At 43.8% G+C, this 22,283-nt stretch overlaps 1 protein-coding gene across 3 annotated transcripts in view; it reads right to left on the bottom strand.

Moving 5' to 3' along the window:
* The window catches only part of Nck2 (NCK adaptor protein 2), a 144,959-nt gene extending 129,018 nt beyond the window's left edge, over positions 1–15,941 (bottom strand). For 2 of the 3 annotated variants that reach the window (XM_027951787.2, XM_071601904.1), the window contains exon 1: positions 15,713–15,940. The gene's annotated coding sequence lies outside the window, so the exon portion shown is untranslated. Of the gene's footprint in view, positions 1–15,712 lie in introns of all 3 variants that reach the window. The other variant, XM_027951790.2, reaches the window with a different exon arrangement.
* Between the last annotated feature and the right edge of the window lie 6,342 nt (positions 15,942–22,283).

The raw sequence follows: 22,283 nt of genomic DNA on the forward strand, positions 1-22,283 counted from the left end.
TCACAGGTACAACCACCTTAAGAGGTGGATCAATAAGTGACCTCTTCTAAAGATCACAGGGTGGTAAGAGAGACAATGTCACTTTCAGTACCTCTGCCAGATGGTCAAGGTCAACATCGCAGTGACAAGTCATGTTGATAGTGTACCCTTGATGTGATGTGATGTGATGTGGTGAGAATGGCTCTTTCCCTGTTGCCAAAACCCCACGCTGATCATGAGAAAAACACCTGACAACTCCCAATTAAGAGACTCTTATCACACACCTGACAGTGCTCCTCAACACCATCGAAACTGTCAGAGACCAGAGGAGCTAAGAACATGTGAGTACTAAGTGAAATGCAGGATCCCGGATGGATCTTGAGACAGAAAAATGACATTAGGTAAAAATTAAGTACATCCAAATAAAGTAGAAGCTTAGCTAATAATAATGCACCCATACTGATTGGTGAGTGGTAGCATTAAATAACAAAATTAGGGGAAAGTAAGATGCTGGGTACATGGAAATTCTCTGGTTACCTTTGGAACTTTTCTGTAAATCCCAAAAACATTCTAAAATTAAAGACTATTTTAAAACACATGTATCTAAGTAATTATTAATAAAATACACATATGCATAGTGTGTCATGGTTGACTTGCTACCACAACAAACTGAACTTCGCAAAAGTTAGTAAATTAGTGAACTCAAGAAAAGGGGGGGTTTGAGGTGGGGTCCAGTGATAGAGCACTTGCCTAGCATGTGCAAGCCCTGGGTTCCATCCCCTGGAAAATAAAGGGAAGAAAAACAACATGAGATAAATACTCCTTGCTGATTAGCTTAACACAACACGGGGAGGTTGAAACCCAATACAATTGTTTGCTGTTCTTTGAACAAAGAGCATATTATATATACTTGAATACGTAAAATAAATACATAAAATACATTTCGAGTTCATAAATTAAAAAAAAAACAAACTGCTCCCTTCAATGAGACCCAACAAAGACTTATTTAACATACAATAAATTTTTTCCTTTCAAAAAGCCCAAGAACTAAGTTTAACTTGTGTTATTTTCAAACTAAGTTCCATGAGAAACACCAAGCACTAATTCTAGTCTATCATTAATATAGTATTTCGCGAAAACCACTTTATCCTAATCCACATCAACAAAATCTAAAGGCAACACCGACTGATTCAGAGTGAATCAGAGGGAGAGTTGCTAGTTATAATTCTATTTTGAAAGGTAGTGTTAACTTATTTTCAGATGCTAAATAGAGCTTAAACATAAACACTAAAATATGTCCACCTTGAAAAACTGTTTTTTAATGACTTGTTGTCAAAACAGCCCTGTGACCAAAGTACTAGACTGAACAGAACTCAATAATCAGAAACACGGTGTTTAAAAAATACATTAAAAAAAAAAAAAAAAAGACATGCACAAGGCCCAGGCTTCCATCCTCAGCATTAAAAAAAAAAAAAAAAAAAATCACTACAACAGAGTGAGAAATAGTTTTAAATTTCAAAGAAAACACACTCCAAATTAGACCATCAGCAGGCTAGGAAGCCAACTTTTAAAACGTCTGCATAGGACTAGTTTGCACAATTCATTACTACTCCAGAAGAAGTCATCTGATTAAGTCAGTCTTTTTAAGATGTAAATGTGATGGCATATGCATTCAAGCCACTCCTGATAAGGGAGTATTCTGTATATCTGATACCAGCATTCCATTAAAAGCAGCAACAAGTAGCTCTGTTGATTTCTAAGAGTTAAAGATCTTAAGGAAAGAAGAAACGTATACAGGGAACTTCCATTACCTGGAAAGCACAGACTAGTTGACTAAAAAAATCAAGGGCTCATGGCATGTCCACAGATGGTCTGACCCTCACCTGGGCCCTACAGTAGAAGTGGCTCTGGAGTAAGAGAAGGAAAGACAGATGCCCCAGTCACGACAATAACAAGGGTATACAACTGGCATGGCAATGTCTCTGCTCAGGGGACACTAGCCAGTCTCCAGGGGCTGCCTGCGTGCCTAAGTTTCTGAGGAACTTGAAGGAAACATTAACCTTTTCCAAAAATGCTTAAAATGAATTCTACTTGGTCTTGGCTGGATGAGTGGGGGGCTTCCCATGGTGTCTCCCCCCACATAAAGGTAATGAACAGTCATACTATGTACTTGTTAATGAAGATTAAAGTTGACTATAGATTGTAAAATCTCTGCACTGGTTTATGGGCTCCCTGCAGGCAGGTCTCTGATTCTGGGATGTACCCCCACAGCCTCAGGACAGAGCTGGTTATCACTTAAAAATTAATTGTATGTATACAATTTAGTTAAAATACCATCTGGACAGCAGGCCAATCTGTGGGAGGGATCGAGATGAATGCAACTCTGTCTACATGTCCACATCCGTCCTCCTCCCGTCCGGAACTGCACTCAAAAGTAACAGAGGAACACATTTGCCACTTAAATTGACTTGTTTCGTGCTTTCAAGGGAAAAAAATAAAAAAGTTTTAATAACTATGAAACTGTACCATTACATGTGAAACGAGGGTAGGGAGGAGCTCTAAGTGGCTTTAGAGAACATCAGCAGCAACCCCTTGTCGCACGGAAAGCAGGAGAGAAGTCGGAAAGCAGGAGAGAAGTCGAGAGAGGGTGAAAATTAGTTTTGCAACTTGAGCCGAACCAGTAGCAGAGGAAAAGGAGAATCTACATCTCTACTCCTCCCGAGAGTCCACATCTCCACTCCTTTTTGAAGCTGAAGTTTAGAGGAGCAATTATTCAAGTTCAGAAAAGAGATTGAAAGAGATTCAATCCAGAACCATCATAAAGAAAAGTCAAGAAGTTACTGCATAAAATCAGATGATTTCCTGAAAGGTGGGGGAGACTACAATAAAGTCAATATACCGCCTTAAAAAAAGTCCAGGGTGTGCCTTTTTTTACACTTGGGGTGCCCAAATTCCAGCCTGGACCTGCTGCTGAGGTCTCCTGAAACCACTCACAACAGGACCTCTGAGGACCAAAGCTCAGACCCCACGACCCACACTCTGCTCATCTTCAAAACAGCCGGATTCACAACATTGGTCTCCCTCCACCCTGGCTGTAAAAAGCAAATGATACACACACACACACACACACACACACACACACGTAACAAAGAGATACCTACATGGTTCTGTAGTAACTGAGAACTTTCCAGTCTATCCAAAGAGTCACTATTAAATATTCAGAGATCGGTTTGCAGTCCACATGAGACGTGGCGATGGAAGAAAATAAAGATGGATTGCACTTTTAACGATCTCTACCAAGGGAAGTTCAAAAATTTACAAAGTGCTGACTTTGTGTTTATCCTAGCAACAGAACAGGAAGAGAGGAGATAAGAAACAACAAAGTAGAAAGAAGAGCAATAGAACAGGAAACAATTTACACAAAACAGATAGATCACAATAAAGCCAAGGAAACTCCCAACTGGCAGGTCTCTGCATTTCCAGGTTTTTCCTACTGATCAAGTAAGAGTCTAATTATAAGGAAAAAGAAAAAAAATAAAATAATGTTCAGACAGTAACATCATACTCTAGCCAGCTCAGAGGTAGCTCTGTAGACGCTGAGAGTCAGCAACTAACTTCCAAATTAGAATTTTCCCTTTCCCTTCCCTTCATAAGGTCTAATTTGTGGTATTTTTGTTCTCTCTCCCCCAGGGTTTTAGAACTATACAAAGAAAGAAAGAAAACATCCAAAAGCTAATGTATGTGACCAGTTCAAAATTTATCAGGCTGAACCCAGAATCCTATGAACTTCAGAAATAATAAAACACAATTTTTTTCTAGAGATAATCAGCAATGTAGGACTTCTGAGCTAAGAAAACAGATGTCTTCGATTAGACCAAACTCTGTAAATCCATTGCTTGTTAAAAGTAGCTGATAAAGGTCCCCTCCACTACTTCCACGTCAGTGGAAGCAGAAAGTGCTTTGTTTAGTCCCATCTCAGTTATATCAAGATGCTTCCTGTAAAAATCAGCTTTACCTAAGTATAAGGCACAAATATGGTGAATTAAAATTTTAAAAGCAGTATATGCTATACTTTAACATCATTACAGATGAAGAAAAGCCACAATTAAGTCAATTGAACTAAAGGAAGTTTCTTACAATGTACAGATGTATAAACAGTGTTTACATCTATAAAGATCTAAAACTTTTCACTATATTGATTCAAATGAAGAAACGGATCTCCAAAAGGATACGTGTAAAAGAATCTACATCATTAATGTAAATATTTAAGCAAAACAGAGCAAGTTGACCTATTTTTGAGCCAGTTCACTCTTGTGTGGGGGCTGTGTGCTACAGGATGCCAAATAGCATCCCTGATCTGTGCTCACTAAATGCCAGGATCCCCCCCTAGACCCAATATTTTGCAAATGCCTCAAGACACTGCCAAATGTCCATTTGGGCAAAACTGCCCCAGTTGGGAATCACTAATTTATATACATGGGTGAGGGAGTTCAAGTCTCAGCTAAGCTTTTAAAAATCCTAGCCCTAAAATCTGTGGATTTGCAAAAGTGAGTTGGTTTCTACTTCCCCAATTCAAATCTAATAGCTAATTAGATCCAAAAATGAATGAGACGCTACATGGAATAATGTGTAGTATGTTAAAAATACATTTTCTTTCTTAGACATGGAACCCTGACCCACCAGAGGTATTCATGCAGAGAAAGAGAAGCTACTTCTGTAGGAAAAAACTCAGCATCTCTGACCAGGATGGCTGAGATACATCGGATTCAGGGCATGGTCAAGTTTAAGAAGCAAAACAGTAAAACACTAGACCCTTCATCTGTAGGTGGTCAATCAGTAGAGCGTTAGCTCTACCCAGGAACACTTCAAAATGAAGATCATGATGAGAGAGAGATTATGACTGACACTTTTGTCCTCTGTTTTAGACCATAAGGTCATCATTTCTTCATAGTCCACTGGGTCTTATCTACTGCACCCTACACAAAAGACCTAGTAAGGACACTATGAAAACGGAACTGAGGCAAGACAGAGGACTTCACTGAAGGGAAAAGCATCTTCGAAATCCACTCCACACAGGTTCTAAGAAGATGGCAACAGAAACGCTTAAAGGAAAACCCAAGAATGTAATATACAGACCAGCTTTAAGATAAGGGCATGGAGACTACCTCGAGATACATACAAACCTGAGAAATTGTGAGTGGAGGGGTGGGGACCAAAGGCAAGGAAAGAAAGAACAGAAATGAATGGAAAGAAAAGTCGGTTTTCTTTATCTTGGTAGAGTCCACTAAGTCTGTTTCTTAGAGCAAAAAAAAAAAAAAAGAAGTTGGGCTGGGGTTGTGGCTCAGTGGCAGAGCGCTCACCTAGCATGCACTAGGCACTGGGTTCGATCCTCAGCACCAGATAAATGTAAAATAAAGATATTGTGTCCGCCTAAAACTTAAGAATAAATATTTTCTAAAAAGTCAGTTGATGGAAATTCACTATTCATCCTTTGCAAATTTCTAAAAACTGTCTTTGAAATAACTCATGTCCCTTGCTATTTTTCCACTCTCTTTAAAACTTTTAATTAAAAATTAAAAAAAAAAAAACTCAAGGATTTTGCATTTTTTATGCTGATGTCCCCAAGATGGCTTCTGTCACTCCAAAAGCAGAAAAAAATTTACTCTCAATTCTGACCACCCCTTCTCATACACTCACGGGGACTTGAAAATGGGGATACAAAAGTGAATGTTCTTAAAATGGACACAACTGGCAAGAGAGAAGGGGGAAACAGACATCAGGTGCTCTTTTCTTTTGTAACCATGCTCCTAAGTGAGAAAATATTTGCTGACTTGCAGACATCCTTAAAGACACAGCTAAAATTCATACCCTACAAAACATAGGCACGTCCTTGAAGGAAAACTGATATGGGCAGTCTGTCTTCTAACCTGGCCACGGACACCTTTTTAGACATCTCACTGTGATCTGCTGCCTTTCAACTTACTTCTCCGGCTGGCCACACCCACAGTGGCTGTGAGGATCATGATGCCCAGTTAAGTACATGCACCTTTGTTGCCACTCACCCTGGAGCATGCTTTGTGCAGAGTGGTACCATGGAAGTGGTGTGACTGCAAATCTAAACCTGAGAATGGAAAAACCCCATCCAAGTTATAGCCCTTCTGAAATCTGGGGCAAGAGGAAGCATCTCCCAGCAGGGACACCAGGGATACTCGCAGCTGTATCTCAGTCCCACGTGCTCTGGGAGAAGACTGCCCAACCCTCTGATGGCACCCAGGGTCCTCGGAACATGGGAGGGTAGGTTTGGCATGATCTAAGCAGGTAACTAACTTGGAATGGCAGCCAATGCTGCAGCTCCCATGGGGACCTTGTTACAGCCACTTCCAAGAATCTGGATGGAGACCTGCCCTGGCCTTTCATGCCCTGAGGAGGAGGTATGGAAGCCATCCTAGGATTCTTAAAGACCTTCACAGGTATCACATGGCACAAAGGGAAGGATTTGGTAGGTTCAGCTCCAACATTTGCAGCATGCACCTACCTACCCACCTTGAGGAAAATACTGGTAACTCAGGAAAAAAACAGTAGCAGCCTAGAACAGCTGAGAGACATATTCCAACAATACCACAGTTAGAGGCCAACTGAAGAATGAAAAAATGCTCCTGCTTCCACAGTCGCCACTGTGGTGAAGATGGGGTAGAGCCCAGCATACAGCTATTTATGAAGAGGTACACCACATAGGCCCGTGCAATAGTATCCACACTGCAGGCCATGCTGGAATTAAGATGCAGTTACAGGTTGAGCATCTCTCATCTTGAAAGTATGAAATCCAAAAGCCACCAAAACTGGAAACTTTTTGAGCGCCCATGTAATTCCACAAGTGGAAAATCCTACACCTGATCTCATGAGATGGATCACAGTCAAAACACAGGTTCACTAAAAATATTGTAAAAAATTACCTTCAAGCTACATGTATATAAGGTGTACATGAAGCAAACAAATTTCGTGGTTAGACTTGAATCCCATCCCCAAGATATCTCATTGTACAAATGCAAAAGTTCCAAAATCTGAAACACTTGTGGTCCCAAGCCATTTTGGGTAAGGGATGCTCAATGTGCACTGAACAGAACCACCACCCCACCGCCACCCCAACCCCCCACTCACCCAGGGGTACTGCAAGTCTCTCTAGCAGTAGTTTTCAGTTGTTCCAACAGAGATCTCCTGAGAATGTATTAGAAGAGCAAATTCTCAGGCCCTACCCCAAATCTCTGCATCAGACTCTCCAGGTGGGACCATCCCTCCACATTGTGCTAATGCTCATTTCAGAGTCTGAGGACCACAGGTCTACAGCACACCAGGGAAGAGGAGCAGCCAGGCCAACACAGTGCCCAATAATGCTCTTCTGTGACCTTCACAGTTACCCCTCCATGCGCACTTATACAGTTACCAATTGTTCATCGTGTCCTTCCAAAGTCCAGGGCCTCCTCCACAACGCAGCTGATAAGAGATTCCCGAATGAGCCTCTACCCACACTCCACTCCCTATCACTGATTTTCCAACAATGTTTCTCAAATCTCATACCATCATAAAAGTTATGGTTCTGTTTTATGAATTTTCAGATACCGCTGAATGAAAAGATGGTAGCCAGACTTGGAGGATGAGGTAGCCAGAAAGTGAACATCAGACCTGACCTTTCCTAGTCACGGGGCCCACGACCAGGCAACCTACAGTTCTTCTCCTCCTTTCCACAAGGTTAAAAACAGAACGCACCGTACTCAATCCTGGTGAGAGATCAATGAGCTATGTGTAAAGTGTGAGGAGGGAGAGCTAAAAATCACTAAAAAGAGGTTTGATTTTAGCTTCTATACTTACAAATTAAAAACGTAACATGTGTCAGAAATATGTTGAACACTGATTCCCCCCAAAAAGCTATTTTACATTGGCAATTTAACCTCTACAATTCAAAACACGTTTGAAAATATGTGTAAGGTGCACGACGTATTCTGGTTATATGCACTGACTTTTAACCAAGTCTGATTTTAGAACTCTAAAACTGAGTATATGAAATATCACATTATTCCTTATAACTACGTGGGTCATGCCTTTCTCAATAAAATACTATCATGATTACCACAATTATTATTCTAAAGGGTTTTTTACTGTGTCCTTTTAGCTATCTCAACTTTGGAAAATTCAGAATAAATGAACCCTAAGCCATGAAAAGCTTATAGCCCTGAACTCTCTGGGCGTGACAGCCCCAGTCACATGTAGTCCACCGACCACCCAAAATATAGCAAGAAGTACAGTAAACGTACACTAAGCATCAGATTTTTTTTTTTTTTTGAAGATTGAGTGATAAGATTTTTTTTTGAGAATTTTAATATTTATTTTTTAGTTATTGGCAGACACAACATCTTTGTTTGTATGTGGTGCTGAGGATCAAATCTGGGCCGCACGCATGCCAAGCGAGCGTGCTACCGCTTGAGCCACATCCCCAGCCCAAGCATCAGATTTTTAAGGCTTCACACAACTAAAAGAATGTGAATTAGTGCACTGATTAGGATTTATATTGATTATCTGCAGAAATAAAATATTTCAGATGTGTTGGATAAAAGAAAAGTACTTAATTTTTACATTTTTAATGTGATTATAACAACATTTCAAATTACATGTAGGGCTCACATTTGAAGCTCATAGGATATTTCACTGGGACCAAGTTGCTCCTGACAATCACTTCAAGGGGCATTTGCAGGGAGACACTGCAAACAAAAGATGCACACACCTCATTTTCTGCTTCTGATCTCTCCTGCCCTTAGGGAAAGCCAGGCTCATGCTGGGTCCCTGTGCAGACAAGCTATTGTTACAAGGGATAACCCTGAACCAGCCCCAATAGATAGAAGTCTCTAAAAGCAAACTGATTATAAACTTTGTTTTGTAACCATTGTTAGCAAACTGCTGCTCAGTATGTGACCACAGATAACTTGTAGCTTAAAGGGCTGGGGGTTGGGGTGTATTTAAAGGCTAGGAACCAGTGAGGGAGTCCAGTCTACAGGCCCACACCTGCCCTGCTGGGGACTTGGAATAGTGAGTTGAGGATGACAGAGAGCCACCAAGTGCAGGTGGTGGTCAGGCTAGAATGTGAGGTGGAGTGAGCAGACAGATTGGCAGGAGTGATTAGAAAGTTGTTTTGATGTCCAAGTCAAAAAGAGAAAGAAGAGCCAGGCTCAGATATAAGAGATCTTTCAGAGGTAGAATCAATAGGGGATGATAACCGGATTTGGAGATAAGGGGGAATTCAAGGATGAATGAGTCAATCAATGATGAGAAAAAAATAACCAGAGAACAGACAGGCTAGGAAATGATACAGTTTGGGACAAAGTTTCAGTGGAACCAACTGATCAGTGAGAAGCTGGTCCATTCACATGAATTTATTGATTGATTGATTGATTGATGGATAACAAACCATGGATACACAGACTACTTAGAGCTTGAGAGAGAGCAGGCAGGAGGCACCTCTACTTCACGGAGCAGCCAACTGACCTGGGTCAGAAACACCCACACAGAGCTCCTGGGCGTCTCATCAAACACCTTCATGCACACTCCAGGATGGGACACTCTGGGGACAAAGGCTGCTCAGTCCACCCCAGGCTCCATCCTCTCACTGTGCCCTTCCTCCAGGGGCCAGGGGAACCCCTTCCTTTCCACACAAAATCCAATACATTATCCAACAGTTCAGATATTGTATCATGGTCCTCATGAAGGAAAAAAACAAACAAAATGAGTGTTGGGAGAAGCATCTGTAAGTGGAACTCAGTCAAGGCTTTTTCTCTAATCATTCTGCTTAAAACCTGGAGCGCCAAGGCTCCCTGCCTGTCATGGGGTTCTATGCCTGACTCTTAAAGAGTGGACAGGACCTCCTTCTTCTGCTACTCTGAAACCATCCCTGGCAGGTGTTCCCAGATATACAGATTCCACACCCGGGTGATGAAAGCAATAGTACATCCTAAAATCAGCCAGGTGTAGGAATGCAGAGTTACACACTGTTACCGGCTGAACTTTTCCCCTCCAAATTCAAATGCTGAAACCCTGCCTCCAGAAAACAATGCAGAGGTCCCTCAGTTTCATGGAGGACCCCCGAGGGTACCAAAATCTTCAGATGCTCAAGTTCCTTATATAAAATGGCATACAGTAATCGCATGTCACCTACACACACCCTCCCATATACTCTAATCATCTCTAGGGAGATTATGGGAATAATGACCCAAAAAAGCCTGTACATATTCAGCACATTCACAAAATCTGCAATTTTGATCTGTAGAGAGTTAATCCTCAGATGCAGGACCCACAATACAAAGGGTCAATCATATTTAGGGATAGAACACTTAAGAAGGTAATTAAGGCCAGGCACAGTGGCAGGTGCCTGTAATCCCAGCAGCTCAGGAGGCTGAGGCCAGAAGATTACAAGTTCAAAGCCAGCCTCAGCAACTTAGTGAGACTCTGTCTCAAAATAAAACATAAAAAGGGCTGGGGATGTGCCTTGGTAGTTAAGAGCCCCTGGGTTCAATCCCCATTACATAAAAAAATAAAAGAAGGTAATTAAGGTTAAATGAGGTCACAAAGAGAAGAAAAGCCTTGTACGGACAAGGCAAGAAGAGGAGCCAGAATAAGAGCCCACATCAGACACCAACCTGCTGGTACCTTGATCTTGGACTTCCAGCCTCCAGAACTGTAAGAAAATAAATTCTTCAGCCCCCTAGTCTGTGGTATTCCATTATGGATAATACACCCACCCAACAGGAATAAGCACTCTTCAACAGGAAGTTTTCCGGGGTAACTCCAGCTTACAACAATGAAGCAAGGACACAAGTTCACTGAAAGTGTCTGTCTGCCTCCCCTCCAATGGCTCACCTTCAGATGATTCAACTCACACATAGGATCTGCTCCCATCAATACCTGCACACATCAGCAATAAGGCTAAGGTACACACCCAAGGGCTATGACGCTCTGCTCTGTCTAGTGCCTCATAAGAAAACAACTCTACCCAGCTACATTCTGCTCTCCTCTTCTACTACCTGCTTGGCAGTGACAGAACTCCAAGGGGAAGGACTTAAATCTAAATTTAAGTCCTGTAATCCCTGGCACTGTCCTTGAGCTCCAGTATCCTGATCTAGAAATAAAGACTGGAGCCAATTTTGCCATGTTATCTAGAATATTAAATATGGTGGTGGATGTGCAGAGTACTTTGTAAACTATAAATTATCACACAAACATTAGTATACATTATTTTTATCTCACTATGGCATTTTAGATCTTCATTAACAATTAGCCATAAAAAGCATTTTGTTTTCCAAAACTGTCTCAAAAGAAGAAACTGTAATACAGGCTGAGCATCCCTTATCCAAAATGCTGGTGACCAGAAGTGTTTCTATTTTGTTTTGTTTTTCTTTTTCCTAATTTTAGAATATATGCATATTCATACCTTGGAGATGTGACCCAAGTCTAAACATGAAATTCAATTGTTTCACATACACTTTATATATACAGTATGAAGGTAATTTTATACCGCATTGTTAGTGTTCCTGCATTTTGACCACAACCTATCACATGAGGTCAGATGTGGAATTTTCCACTTGTGGCATCCTGTCCACATTTAGGCGTTTCAGAAAGTTTTGGGTTTGGGGGCATTTCAGATTTCAGACTTTCAAACTAGGGATGTTCAACCTCAATTGAAATTTTAAGTGTATCTTCGGCTTCTTTTCTTAAAAGCATTACAACAGCAAATGAAGTAGGGAGACACTCAACAACTAGCAATGCTTTGCTCAGTTTCCAGTCCAGGCTGACATGCACAGACTAATCTACTGAAAAACCGCACACTTTGCCAGCCCACCAGGTGGTTATGTAGTTGGATCGGTTTGGTTTGTTGCAGACAAAATGCAGGTGCATAATCCCAGGGACCCAAGCGACTGAGGTAGGAGGATCATGTGTTCAAAGCCAACCTCAGCAAAAGCGAGACACTAAGCAACTCAGTGAGACCCTGTCTCTAAATAAAATACAAAATAGGGCTGGGGATGTGGCTCAGTGGTCAAGTGCCCCTGAGTTCAATCCCTGGTGCCCCAAAACAAGAAAACAAAAAATGCAGGTACACAAAAAGATTATATAAAATTACCTTCAGGCTATGTGCGTAAGGTGCATATGAAAAATAAATGAATTTCAGGGTTCTGTCTTGTTTTTGTTATGTTTAGCTTCAAGACTACAAATGACTCATTTGACAGGGATTTTACCAAACAGAGAAACCACTGGACCAAATTGTCCCACTGTCTGCATAACATGGGGACCAAGACATCAGTGGTGTAACGGAGGTTCTAAAGTACAAGGATTCTGGAGATCTGTTATTACAAACATTATTGGCGTGCTGGGAACACATCGCCCCAGTAATCCAGGCTCAGATTCAATAAGTACATGTTGCACATAAACTGTGCATAAGGTATTACACTAAGTGGGAACACTTGTGGCTCTTAGAGGGCTTGGAACTTCCTAAAGAAAATACAAAGCCAAACAACCCATAGAAGAAAGTCACAAATGTCAAATCAGACACAAAGTGCTGTGAAGCTTCAAGGACAAAGTCATCACCTCTAGCTGGGGAAGATTTGGTAAGATGTGGGGAAGAAGTGACCACTGGAAGAAGGAGAAATGGAGACACCCAGGGTGGGTGGAGCAAAGGAACCCCCAGGGAACACAAAGGCCAGTCTGGGACAGGGTCACCACTGTGACACCACCTTGAGACTGCCATGCCAATCAGAAGAACCCTTTCATTTCCATGGCTCCAGACTGAGAATCTGGAGATAGGAACAGTTGTGCCACTGTGTCGTTGGTGTGTTATCAGGCAGTAGATTAACTTGCCTATGTGGCACCTTCAGGAAAAAAACATTATGTTCAGGTGAAATGCAGTAAAAGAAAAATGACTAAACTTTTAAACCGCACAACTAAAATGGCCTAAAGAAGTGACAAATTATTTTAACTATAACCACATACCTCTGATAACCTGTTGAAAACCTGCCTTGACCTCCTTCTGAGTTGCCTTAACTCAAGCATTTAACACACACCTTATCATTTTTAGCTTAGGCCCTTTGAAGTGTTTCCATCACTCATTTTAGGAATGAGAAAGAATTTGGAAGTGCCATCTGCAGTCCCTCCGGATGAGAAAACTAATTTCCTAAGCCTCTGGGGGAGCTGTCAGGGAGTTTCTACTTCATTTGAGAAAAGAAGTTAGCTTACTACTTTTTCCCAAACATCACTCACCACCCTCTCCTGCCGTTCTCGAGAGCAATCTTGGGTTCTTCAGTCATGAAGCTTCATTTTTAATGTCCAAAAGCCATTTTCACAAACCCTGTCTTTCTCAGGGCACACTGCAAGCCAGGTGGAGCCTTTAGAAGCATTTTCGTTCCACAGAGTATCACAGACTGGTCTAGCCAGGGCAAACTCCGCTAATGCAAGCCGTCAAGGAAAGAACTCCAGGTCATTCTGGGCAATCAAGGAGTCTCAGGGCAGTCTGAAAGGTTATCTCAGTCTGTGCACACACAAGATGATTTCGGGTGCATTTAATATGGATGATAGCACATTTCTCAAATACTGTGTACATAAGATCTGCTGTTTGTTGGAAAACCACAGCAACCCCCAATGTAAATGACAGAAGGTGAAAATATGACAAGGCCAAATGGAGCAAGGATGAGGAAAATGTAAGGATGTAGCATTTAATAATACAAAATCCAAAGCCTTAAAAACTGACCACAGCTGCTTCAAATGCACACTTCACAAGCCCCACCCATTTAAAAAGGATCAGTTTCTCCACAAGTGGGCAGAGGGAGTTAGAGTAGACAATTTTCCAGGTGGCAGTTTGTGGCTCAGTTTCATCCTGTGTGTCATGATCAACCCCACTGTTGACAGAATAGAGCAGCTAAGAAACTAAGTGCCAGGGAGAGGAAGTGAGTGAGCATCTCCACCGGCTTCCCGCTGCTTAGAGGTCTCAATTTCAGTCTCGGATGGCCACAGATCCGGCCACTTTCTTTGATCAAAACTACATTCAACTTCAAGGAGAGAAATATAAAGAAAGGATTTTCGTTCACAATCTCTCGCTCACAAACAAGGATAACCACCTGCTTCTTAGGGAATTCCTATTGCCAACTTGTAAATCCTACACCCAGAGCCCAAACTGGGTTAAATATCCTCTTTCTCCAATGTGTCCACTGACTACCATTCTCCTTCTATAAACGCCATACATGCTTCAAAATCCTGTTATTAATTCACCCGTTTTATCTCTGAACATTCTGTAAGTGAATTAAGGGTGTGTTCAGAAGCACAGTTAAGATCTGTTTTGATAAGTCAAAGCAGCCCAGGTTTTTGTTTTTGTTTTTTTTTTTCCCCAGTCACTTCTAGAGTTGAAAACCACTGTTGATAAACGTATCAAAAGCAGGGACATGAAACACACCCAGAATTACTTTCATTTCTACACAAAATCCCTTCCAGAAGCTTGCGCTGAACTGAGACAAGGAAGGGACTCCCCTACCTGTGGGGCCCTGGCAATCCACGCCCTCTGGCCTTTGGGTTTGGTTTCTTTTTGGGTCATTGCAGGAGCGGGCCTGAGATGTTTGAGGCCCCTCCAACCCCGACAGGCGCCTGCTCACCCCACTAAACACAAATTTGGCAGAATCAGCTTCAAACCTGTTGGCAAAATAAACAAAACCAAACGAGGGGCAGCCTCAATGGTCTGAAGTGGCCAGAGCCAACTCCAAACGCGGTCCTGCTTTGTCCCTGAAGCTATTTACAATAGTTTTAAGTCAGGTGCCTGGTGTCCATTAACCAATGACCCCCAGCATCCCGCGCGGACGAATCGAATCGTTATTGTCTACAAATTAAAACGTTTTGCAAATTAAACCCCTCCACACAACGCCAAGCTAACCACGCTCAAAAGGGAGTCACCCTCGATGATTTAAAAACCACACAACAAACGCTTCCAGGAATACTTGGTGGTTAAATCGCCCTGAATAAACCAGGAGGACAGAGCGATTGGGAGAAACTTTGGTTCAGGTGACTTAAGAGTCTTGGAAATCCGAGGCAGGACGCAGAGGCTGAAACCGGGCACAAAAGCGCCCTTGGCTTGGCCCGCCAAGGCAACAACCTCCTTTATGTGATGTGACGGTAGCTTTGTGCGGGATCATAAATAGTTCTAATAAACACAGTAAGTTCTCCCGGCCCACACCGGCCTCCCGAGTCCCGGCGCTGGGGCCCTGGGATCCTCGGCTATTCTTCCCAGGCACACGCGCCCGGACGACCCCGGCCACCACACGGCCCCACGCCCACCCCGGGCTCGGTGTCCGCCGCCCGGCCTCAGGCCAGACGTTGCCTGCGTCCCTGGGGGTCTCCAGTCTTGGGCCCCGCAGCCCGCACCCCTGCCCAGGTCCCCGCCCGCGCCCTGGGTGGGCGCCCCCGCCCCCGTGCCATCTGGGAGAGTGGGGAGCCTGGAGGGGCGGGCAGGAAGGTGTGCAGCTGGAGGTACCCGGCCATCTGCAGCCAGGGACGCCCAGGCCGCGACGGGGCCGAGGGCACCAGTGGGGCACGAGAGGACCGGCTCCCCCAACCTCTTCCCGGGTGCGCCCCGGCCCGCGAGCCCCGCCGCGCTCCCAACTCTGCCGAACCGCCCCAAGTTTGCGGCCCCCGCCCCGCGCCTTCCAGCCACGCTTACCTCGCCGCCGGCCGCCCGCCGAGGCCGGAGGGCAGCGGCGCGGGTCCCGGGGCGGCGGCCGCGCTGCGCCCGCCCAGGCGCCGCTCTTTGTCTTGCGCGGCTCCCTCCTCCCGCCGCCGGGCGGACGCTGCCGGCCCGGGCGGACCCCGCCGGCCCGGGCGCCGCGAGCCTCTCCACTGCCGAGCCCTCCCCGCCGCCCGCCGCCCGCCGCTCGCTCGGCCGCGCGGCTCCGGCCTGACGATCCCGGCGGCGGCGGCGGCGGCGGCGGCGGCGGCGACCCTCCCCCGGCGCAGCGCCCGCCCCCTCCGCGCGCTTCCTCCTCCTCCAGCGCTCCTCCCCGGCCGCGCCGTGACACCGCCCAGGGGCCGGGCCCGGCGCCGCGCAGGGGGCGGGGGCTGGACCTACCTGGGGGCGCACCCCGGCGCCGCCGAGCCCCACGGCCGGGCCCCGGAACGCGCACCCAAACAGCACCGGCCCTGGAACCGCTCGGCTCCAGCGGCACAGCGCGATTCGAGCGCCTAGGGAGAAAACGGTCCCCACTCCTGAACCTGCTCGCGCGGGGAGTGGGGGCAGGGTGGTGGGGACGAGAGTGAAAATGCAGGCGGCAACTTGCAGCCTGAGACGACTACCCGGAGATCTTTCCATCCTCTTTTTTGTTTGTTTGTTTGATTTTCTTATCATGACGCGCTAGTTGTTTGGCCACGGTCCCCCTCCTGGAAGCATTCCCACGGCACTTTGAGCAAAGCAGGCCTGTTGTCCATCAGAAAAGTGACTTACATAAAAATGTCACTTCCTCTCTGTAATTGCTTCTGGGTATTTTTATTTATCTGCCTTGCATCTATTTACTTTCCCAACCAGACACGTTTTTACCCCATCCTCCCTGATGGGGGCACTTCCTAAGAAGAGAGGAAACCTGACCTCCAGTGCCCCCTCCAGCCAGTGGGATCCTTGATTCTTGTTGCCTACTCAAGGCAGGGTGGGAAGGCAGTTAGGAGTCCTCTCTAATAGTGGGGCCGCCTGCTCATGCAGCCTGGAGTGGTGGCCAACCTGTAAATAAACTTGAAAGATTAAACCCTGGAGGAAGGGGAAAGACACGTCTCCCTTTCACAAGCACATGAATCCAGATGTTTTTTTTTTTTTTTTTTCTCCAATCTCCTTCCCATGTGGTTTCCCAAAGGAAATCCTAATACTCAAATGATTCTGATTTCCTGGTAGGATAGGCTGCATCCATGTTAGTGAAAATCCTTCCTAGTCTCCTAGCTGCTTCTTATTATTAAGGCAGTAATAATTCACCCAAGGTGCCCAAGCAGTGTTATTTGATTGACTCATTACCTGCCACCTTCCAAAAGGAAGTACCCAAGAAAGGGTAACCAGAGTTAGTGTGTCTTTGTAGTCAGACCGTGAAGTGTTTGACTATGGGCTTCCTGAACTGTGTAACCTCACACAGGTGTTTCTTAACCTTTCTAAAATTTATCAAATGAGGACATAATATTTGCCTGTCTCCTATGTAAAGTACCTGGCATGCTGCCTGGTAGTAGCTCATCCTCCATGGCTCAGTAGGTGGAAGGAGGTACAGGACATTGAGAGAATCAGGTCCTACTAGATCAGGAAATCTGACAGCCTCTTTCTCTGTTTTGACCTTGGGGACGGTGGGGTACCTCTGTTCATCCTTTTGTGCAATATCATGCTAATATCTTGCTTTTTGATAAGGAAAGCAGGATTCTAATCCATAGTCTGAACAGGTTTTAAATTCGTTTGCTCAATATAGGCAGAATAACACTGACCCCGTTTTTTAACTTGTTTACTTTGTCAAACTTTCATGGAGTCAAGGTTCTTGAAATCCTCTTCCTTCTTTGATTCTTTGTAAAGTTACCAATTGTCATCCTCTATCTAAACTCTGGTCCTTGCTCAATGTCTATCCTACCCTGACATTTCATTCTGATTCTGTGTGTGGGGGGGGCGGGGGGTGGTGGTGGCTAGGGATTGAATTAGGGCCTCCCTGAGGAGCTGTGATTGTAAGCATGTGTCACCATGCCAGGCTCTGATTCTCTTATATTTTCACTTACCTGTCTGTTTCCTCATAAGGAATAAGTTGTGGCCCTTTACTTTTTTTCTGATATGCACTTTGTGTGTGTGTGTGTGTGTGTGTGACTTGATCATCTGTTGTAGGCTCCTACTCTGGACTTCCCTAGAAGCTCGCAGTATTGTTGACTTGGCAAGTCCCCAGCTTACCTACACTCCCTGCAGATCATCTCTTCTAGATCATCACAGTCAAAAGGAAATTTTAATCTCCTTCCCAATCCATCTTTTCATTCCGTAGTCTCTGACTTGACCCAAAGTCCACTTCTGCTCCCAGGAGAAACCTATTGACCATCAGACCTCTTCCTTCCCTCTCTCACTTCTACCCGAGTGAAGGCAGGAGTGGACACTAGATGACTACAGAACCCTTTTCAATCCACTTCCATGATTCTGATTCCTTGTGATTCTTAAACATCGTTAACCGTACCTTCCTTTTTGACTCCCATGCAACATCCTAACATGTAACCTCATTCCTAACAATACTGATGATGAAGCTTTGTTGAGTTCCTAGCAGCTGTCAGCTTTAATCCACTCACAATATTATTATCACCATTTTACAGATGAAGAAAAACAGGACAGGAAATGAAAGCGCTGGGGCACAACACCTTGTCCCTGCCTCCGTCTCTTCCTTGCATCCACTGGTCTCCCATTAATCACTCACTTCTTCCCATACCTCAACTTATGCTGGAGGTGAATGTCATCCTAAGCTTCCTAAAATCACTTCTATCTTGCCTCTCACACATACTTGCTCAAGAACTTCCCATGACTCCCCATTGTCCACCTCAAAAGTCCTTTTATGGCAGAAGCATGGAGCATTTGTTCCAAGGAAGGCTGAGGAATTTAGCCCTAAGATGCCTGCATTAACTAAATGGTCTGCTTGGTTCTAATCTCTTCTACTTCATTGGAGCTCCTTGATATCCTTCCCCGAAACTCTTCTGTTCTGCTCAGGGTCACTTTCTTTTCTTATAGCCCCAAACCCAGAATGATACAGAGTGTAGGATTTTGGAAGGTGGAGGCAGGAGGGAAATTCCCAATGAAGGGACTTTAGAACTCTGCAAAGGGAGGAAATAAGTGAGGATTTCATGGGAAGGGGAATGAACGGCCCTTTGCCTTCATGGAGCAGGGGATTCAGGGAGAGGATCCTGAGTAGAAGCAGCCAAGTGTGCACATATTCCAGGCTCAGTTGGCAGTCAGGAAAACTCTGGTGCATGCACCTGAAAATGACTGGAGGTAGGAAGAACAGGTGTAAGTTTGCAACACTTAGTGAGAGATAAGCCAAACTAAGACAGAGGGAATGGATGGGCAAATGGTTTAGGAGAAATGGAGAGGAAGAATTCAAAGGATTTGACAGAAAATTGGATATGGTGGACGAAAGAGAAGAAAAACAGGAAGTTAAATATAACCCAAGACTTTGGATGTGGGTAACTGTAAAGCTAATAGTGCCAATATCAGAAATTAGTTGGTGAAAAATGAGCATATTTTGCTCTTGGATATGTGCTGAATTTACTATTCAATACCAAGTCCCTATGCAGAGAGAGCTCTATGGGAGGTAGACAAATGAGCAAGCCACAGCTCCTGCCCTCAGGTGACTTTTTGCAAGAAAATTAGCTGTTACTGTTGTAAATATTCTATTGGAGTAATGAGCCCTCTTGCTCTTTAATTGTCTCATCCATCTTTGCATCAATATAAACACCCTGAGGGCAGGGACCACATCTGATTTTCATGTACAACCTCAAATCCCTTTCTTGTCTACCCAAGACCAAGCAGAGGCACTATAAATCTTTCCTGGTGGATGAAAATTCCACTCTCTTCTTAAAAGTTTGCCAATAGGGGCTTGTGAGCATTAGTGGAGTGACCTAAAGAGAGGACTTTGTGAACTCACTAAGAAGATTTTCAAAATAAATATTGGTAGACTTGCGGATGTTGCTACTTCCTTTCATCCACATTAGCAAAGGGGGAGTGGAAGAGTCACAAGAATGGCAATTAGGATGGCACAGTGATTTCTTACCCAAACTACTTTGACCTTCTTATTACCTCTTCATACTTAAGAGGGAGCAGGTTCAAAATCTATGAACCCATTGTGTTAGCTTTTCATCTCTTTGATCAAAAAATCTGACACCTTAGAGGAGGAAAGATGTCTTTTGGCTCATGGTTTCAGAGGTTCCAGTCTATAGTAGGGAAACTCCATTGATCCAGGACTGAGGTGAGGTACATCATCATGGCAGAAGGCATGAAGGAGGAAAGCTGTTCAACTCATGGCAGGCAGGAAGGGGAGAGAGATAGAGATAGAGATAGAGAGATAGAGAGAGAGAGAGAAGAAGAAGGAGGAGGAGGAGGAGGAGGAGGAGGAGGAGGAGGAGGAGGAGGAGGAGGGAGGGAGGGGGCTGGGAAGAAGATAAACCCACTTGAGTTATTCCCCCAATGACCTACTTTCACCAACTAGGTCCCATTCCCAGCATGGACATTCAGCTGTCAATGGATTAATCCACTAATAAGGTCAGAGACTTCATGATCCAATCATTTCCTAAAAGCCCCACCTCTGAACACATGAGATTTTGAAGAACATTCCGGATCATAACATCCGTCCCTCGGTGACTCTCAGGGTAACATTTTTTTTAAAAATCACACTGTAGGATTGGGGGTGTAGCTCAATGTTAGAGTGTTTGCCTAGCATGCCTGAGGCCTTGGCCAAAAAAACACTTGCAAAGGGTTAAGTTCACTCAAGGCTTTCCCACCCCAAAAGTGAAATGTCTTTTGTTTATCATTGATAAAATTCTCCTGTTTCCAGCTCTGAATTATGATCAGGCCCTCACAATTATGCACTATTTGTTTAAATAAAGGGGGAAAAAGACAAAGTTGCATCAAAAAATTGAGTGTAACAGGGTGAAAAGGAATGTAAGTGTACTCAGACATTAATGGATCTTTCAGTATGTTTTTTTCCAAAACATTTCTGATGGTAGTAGATGATACACATCATAACTCTAAAACTTGAAGGCTTGCTTTCTCTGAAAAATAAAAATGATCACAACTTAAATTGTTTTTGATTGTTGGCAGCAGGGAAGAATTTATTTCAGATAAAAGCAACTTTAAGAGAGCTCTATAACTTTAGAAAAGCTAAGAGGATTTTACTCAAATTTCTTTTGAAATCCCTTTAGGTGTACATCATGTTTGAGACATTTCTGTTAGCTGCAATGAACTCCTGATTAATCAGAAGGCCTTAGGAAGGAGCTGTTCTGCTAAACGACATTTTCATATTAGTTAAGGATTAACCAGAAAGTCCCTTCCACTGGAATGTAAAGCAAAATTTTAAAAATATATATATTGCAAACTGACGACTTATAAAGCGCAGTATAGTATGAAACGAGTCCTTTTTTGAGGTTGGGGGCTTTTAATGCCTCAGAATCATCACACTGAACATGCATACTTATCTTATTGAAATGTATAGCAGATTGGGTGGAATTTACATGAAGTCCGAGCCATATGCTGAGATTATTTATTTATTTATTTATTTGGTACCAGGGATTGTACCCAGGGGTACTTTACCACAGAGATACAGCTTCAATTCGATTGATTGATTGATTGATTGCTTTTGAGACAGGGTCTCCCTAAGTTGCTTAGGGCCTCACTAAGTGGCTAAGGCTGGCTTTGAACTCTCAATCCTCCTGCCTAAGTCTCCTGAGCAGCTGGGATTACAGGTATACACCACCAAGCCCAGCCTAAGATTACTTTTTAAAAAGAACAAAAATTACTTGTTTCTCTGCATTTGCTACTCCCCCTCACACACACACCCATAAAATAGTGAAGTGTTGCATAGAGACATTTCCATTGAATGAGGTTTCTAATGATTCCAAATCTAGTTATCCAGCCTTTACATGCATGTTTTAAAAGGCAAAACTTCCAAACTATAAAGCAGTTCCCAACTAGAGCACTAGGGAATAGGATGGTGCATTTGTCACTGAAGAATAAATAATAGGAAGGCAAGGTTTGCAGATCCGTGGCATGACCCCTTTCTACTCTGCTGCAGGGGTAGGGGGTTCCCTGCTCAGAGCAAGCTTCTGCATATTTGATGGAAAATTTCAAACTGGAAATTGGCTGGTTTAAGTCCTAATGCTATGCAGTTTAATACCTGGTGGTCTAGGCCCTCCCTACTAGATAGCATTCCCCACATACATGTCCCCAAACTCTCTTTCCTCAGAGTTCCTCTTATTCTCTGAATATCCATGGGGCAAGTGACCAAAAATGCCCCGTTTTCTAGTAATTTATATGTTGATGATATTCCAAGATGACGCACTGATTCAGGGTGAGAATGATTTCTTTGAATTCCCCAGAGTAACTTGCTGACATCATATATAAAGTTAGAAGCTAATCATTGTTTTTGAAGGAAAGGTGTGGAGTAATAGCAACTAGTTAGAATCATCAATTTTAAATGCAAACATGTTTAGTACTATGAGTTGAGCATCTTGAATCTGAAAAACCTCCAATCTAAAAGGCC

The sequence above is a fragment of the Marmota flaviventris genome, chromosome 14, assembly GCF_047511675.1.
Source record: "Marmota flaviventris isolate mMarFla1 chromosome 14, mMarFla1.hap1, whole genome shotgun sequence".
In the NCBI taxonomy this organism is placed as follows: domain Eukaryota; kingdom Metazoa; phylum Chordata; class Mammalia; order Rodentia; family Sciuridae; genus Marmota; species Marmota flaviventris.